Raw genomic sequence first — 5,030 nt, forward strand, 5'->3', positions numbered from 1 at the left:
TTCTCAGGGTATACCCTTGGAGGCTCACTATGTGTATCTACCCCTCATTAGTGATCTCAATTTTGATCACCCAAAGTGTGGTCTTGATTCTCCACTGAATATTTTATACGTATAATTTTTTTTTTTTTACCTTATAACTAAGTACTTTAAGACTGAATAAACAGGATAGACCCCATGCAAAATATGGTTGGGATGCTGAGATTGATTGAGGCCATACACATATCAATAAGGAATGAACAAGATATATTACTCAAAGAAGTGTTTTTTGTTTTGAGAGAGCAGGGCAGATTTCCCAAGCTGGCCCAAACATGGGTTGAGGGAGAATAGGGAAAGGAAGGGGGTGCAGCCTGGATGAGGTTTTTTTTTATAGGTGGGCTGAGGCTTAATTGACTTGAAACTCCTGCCAGGATCAAAAAGAGGGAACAGCTGGCTTTCTTATCACCTTTCCCAGATACTGGCCAGAAAGGGAAGAGCTAAGGATGAGGTTTACAGCCTATTGACAAACATCAAATAATGAAGTCAGGCTCTTCAGTACAGAAATCATGTCCTGCTTCTTAGCATAATATCCCACATTAATGATGCTTGCATGAATTGGTCTATGTTATAATCAAATAAAAATGCTGATTTTTCCAATCATCCTCCCCCTACCCCATTTATCAGTCAGCCCTCAATATTTTACTATAAACAAGAGCTCTCCCTCCAGAATTGGTCCTCTTTCTTACAATTATATGGTATCTAGTTACTTCAAAATAAAAGTTTAATTAAAACAACTATAATTATTTTTATAGTCCCCTAAACATTTACCAATAGTTTAAGATTTGTTCTCATTGTTTTCTTTGTTTATTTAAATGCACTTAGCCAATATATAGTAAGTACATCATTAGTTTTAGATGTAGTATTCAATAATTTATCAGTTGCATATAACACTCAGGGCTCATCAGATCACATGCCCTCCTTAATGCCCATCACCTCATCCCCCACCCCTCCCCTCCAGCAACCCATAGTTTGTTTCCTAGAGTTAAAAGTCTCTCATGGTTTTTCTCCCTCTCTGATTTATTCCCATTCAATTTTCCCTCCCTTCCCCTATGGTCCTCCATGCAAAAACGTTGGTTAGATACCACAAAGTAGGTGGCAATGCCTTAACTGTATGTGTGTTATGAGGACAGAGGGCCTCTTCCATCCTTGTCAATGGGAGTGATGACCTTTTCTCCTTTCATACAACACCTCATTGTACTTTTCTAAACTTCATGCCCTCCCTTTGAGTTCCCTTCCCTTTTAATAGTTGTTTTGGTTTGGGTAAATTATCTTCATCTTCATATGCCTGTCAATTCTTTATTTTGTTCTGGATTTTTGAATGATTGGTTGGGTAACATTTCTTGATTGACTATTTTTCCTCAGCACTGCCCAGAATGGACATCTAGTGTTGCTAATGAAAAGTCTGTTTTCAGTTTAACTGTCATTCCTTTGCAAATAATTGGTCTTTGATCCCTGGTTATATGAGTTGTTTTGTTTTGATTTTTCTTAGGGGTGATTATGATGTGTCTACATGTGGACTTACCATTATTTATCCTTCTCACCACTAGCAGTTCCCTATTAATCTGAACTGTGATTTCCTTTCATTCTGGGGGGAAAAATCAGCTACTTTTATTCAAATAATGTCCTTCTTTGTTCCTTTAAAACTTCTATTGAATACATGTTAGAACCCTCAATCTATCTTTCCTAGCTCTCGTTCTTTTATCCCCCTCTCTCCCCTCCCCATTGCTCTGTTTATTGTTGTCTATATCGGCAGTGTTTGGGGTAAAATGATGTTTATAATAGAGAGAGCTCTATTCCCTTCTTTAATGGAAGTTTCTTGTTTGTTTGCTGTTTAATCCAATAGAAGAATGTCTCTTGGTTTGATTGTTCTTGGACAATGATGCACTGAAGATTTCACTGAGGCTATTTAAGTTTCCAGGGTAACAAACAACTTGAGTAGTAGTATTTGTATTGCTTCTGTTTTTTGTTAGTTGTTTTTTTTTTTTAAGATTTTATTTATTCATTTGAGAGCAAGATACAGAGAGAGAGAACATGAGCAGGGGGAGAGGCAGAGGGAGAGGAAGAAGCAGGCTTCCCCCCTGAGCCAAGAGCCAAATGTGGGGTTCGATCCCAAGACCCTAGGATTATGACCTGAGCCAAAGGCAGACGCTTAACCATCTGAGCCACTGAGGCATCCCTGTGTTAGTTTGTTTTTACTTTTACTCTCCTTAATACATTTTCTTCTCACTCCTCCATACTTGCATGGTTTGATTATTTCTCAAAAACATATGCAATAGTAAATTTTGTTTTGGGGGAGGAAAAAAAATCTAGTAGACCCTCCTTTTTGACCCCGAATGTTATTTTGGACTCTCTAATTTGGAGGACATATTTATCCATGAAACTGTCCTTGTTTTAGGTTCACCTAAATATCTAGTTAAATGACTGATCTGTTAGCTATTTTTAGGTTTAGATTAATTAGAATGTCAAGGTTAGTGCAAATAATGAATACAGTTCTGAGTTTAAGCCAGTAGTGATTTTTGACACTATGAAAGATGTTCTTCATTTTAATGACTATTGAAAAAACTTAAATGCTGGATATGAATAAAGACTCACAAAGAACTCTTCTACATATAAAGAGCTCACATCAAGTGGTGTATAGGTAACAAAATACATCCATCTAGACTCTTAGATTCTCTCTGTGAGGACAAATGTTCAACTATTCTGATAGGAAAAACAACTATTTCAGTCAATTACCCAGACCCTCAAAGTCTTCTGTGAAGGCTCTCTATTCATAATGCTGTTGTTCAGTTGTTTTCATTAAATTAAGTGTTGTCTCTAAACTTAACTAGTTCTATGCCTTTCCCTTACCTAAGTTCTTTGTATGTAGACACAGTTAATTGATGTTTTGACTTGCCAAATCAGTCTAACTATTTGTCTGTCATTCCAACTATAAATGACAAGTATTTGCCCAGTGTTGGTGGAAGAAAATGCAAATATATTACCACCCTATCGCCCCACCACCCCCTCCATTTTGCCAATTTTAAATCCAGTGTTCATTCCCAATTAGGATGTTAAGCAGTCTGTTCTAAACCAGATCTTTAGTCTTCTCCCTTGAAAGGTGTTCTTTTTTTAAACTTGCATTCAAGTTGCACCTGGCTTTGTTGACACAGTTATTCTTGCTTCTGTTTGCCCAGGCCTATAGCACTTCTCAAAGTGGTGAAGATGGCTTTTTCAGGGACGGCTGAAGTCACAGTGGGGGAGCCAGAGACCACAGAGCACTCTGAAAGCAAGGCTCTATGGCAGGTGAAAATTTGATTCTGAGAGGTGTGATGGCAATTTTGAAGCCATAATGCATCGTCAGCTTCCCCCCAAGTGACCTGTGCACCTGCTCTCTCTCCATATATTTACATTTTCCCAGAATATCATGGTTTTAAAAAAAGAAAAGCAATACCATGGGTCCTGTCATATTGAATTGAATTTCAGAAGTGGCTAGGGCGAGGATAACAAGGGTGATAAATGTGCAGAAAGAAAGCTAGCTGCTTTTTTTTTCCCTAATAGATTTTCAGGATTTTCAGCTGGAAGGTGTTAAAGAGATCCATTGTTTGCTCTGGGGAGGCCTAATATCCAAACAGAATCTGGCTGAATTGTTCAGACTCACTGAAGTTGGTAGACTTTGCCCTTTCCTTCTGAGAACAGGCTGATGAAGAATTCTGTTTCTCCTATGCCTAATAGTTCTTATGCAGTCCCTTTGTTCTCATAATCCCCTCCTCCAATATTGAGGGTTGGGGGGGGCAACCCCTGAGGCCTTTGTATTTACTTCTTGCTGGAGACACTTGTGATTGGGTTATAGGTAAGGAAAACATGAAGCAAGTATCTTGCTATAATATAGCTACAAGTAGTCATTATTACAATAATAATAGCAATCATTTGAGTTAAGTATGGCCAAGATATTTACCTACATTTACTCAATCCTCAGTTGTTAGCATCTCTGTCACCATATTTCTGTTGAGAAAAATGACTCTGTACCAGGTTCAGTAGTTGCCTAAGGTCCTGTTGCAAATTAACGGTCATGCCCAGAATTTAAGACCTTGCGCTCCGACTCCGGAATTGGCTTTATTATTGGCAAGTACTCACTTGATACTCAGTCCATGGTATATAGTGAATCTATTTCATGTAAGACTTTTGAAGTGTGGATGTTCTAAATTGCAGATAGGATATACTTTGTTTTATTGGAAGCTTGGGAACCACTGGAGACCTCTGGAGTTGGAATTACTGATCATGAAATGTCAGAAATAAGCAAAAATACACCTCTGTGATGAAAACTCTGGGCCTGTTTTTAAGAAACATGTAGTTCAGTGGAGGAAAATGGACACTGGCAAAGCAGTTACCAAAATAATTATGTAATGACTATTGTAAATATTATAAAGTAGGTAGGGGGCTGGCAGAGCTTACCCTGGGAGAGCCTGATCTTGCCTATATGCTTTCATGTTTTCTTCCTAGCAGAACCTGCCTCTCATTCTGGAAGCTAAAAATATACTTTGTTTCCCCCACTTCCTGTAACCATTGCTGGCTAGCTGGAGCTAAGTCTGTGGTGGTACTTCTGGGAAATAAACATTTTGTACCCTAATACGGATAACCTACAGGGAGATGCCTCCCCTTTTTGTGGAAGCAGAGGGTCTGCCTGTGATGCCTAGGACTGTGATCATTATCTTATGACCATAGGGTGAGAACAGAAAGATGATGAGAGCCTAGGAACCTGACCTGAACACCTGAATCAACCCTGGAACTCTCTATCTCCAGATGGCCTGTTACATGAAGAAGTACATATCTTTTTGTTTAAACCATTTAAATCACAGTGTTCTCTTACTTGCAACTGAAAACTTCATAAATAATAAGGAAGCTTCTCTGAGGAAGAGGCATTGGGCCTGGATTATAAAGGAAGAGTGGTTGTTGACTAAGTAAGGAAGGCTTAAGAGTTTCAGGCAGAGGGTCTAGCAGGACACAGGGACCCAAGT

At 38.7% G+C, this 5,030-nt stretch overlaps 1 non-coding gene across 1 annotated transcript; it reads right to left on the reverse strand.

The window, feature by feature from the left end:
* Positions 1-1,098: 1,098 nt before the first annotated feature.
* LOC123325440 lies at positions 1,099-1,224 on the reverse strand. Its single transcript, XR_006540444.1, has one exon. It is a non-coding gene; the product is annotated as a U6atac minor spliceosomal RNA (small nuclear RNA).
* Positions 1,225-5,030: the final 3,806 nt, after the last annotated feature.

Source organism: Neomonachus schauinslandi, chromosome 7 (assembly GCF_002201575.2).
Source record: "Neomonachus schauinslandi chromosome 7, ASM220157v2, whole genome shotgun sequence".
Lineage (NCBI taxonomy): Eukaryota > Metazoa > Chordata > Mammalia > Carnivora > Phocidae > Neomonachus > Neomonachus schauinslandi.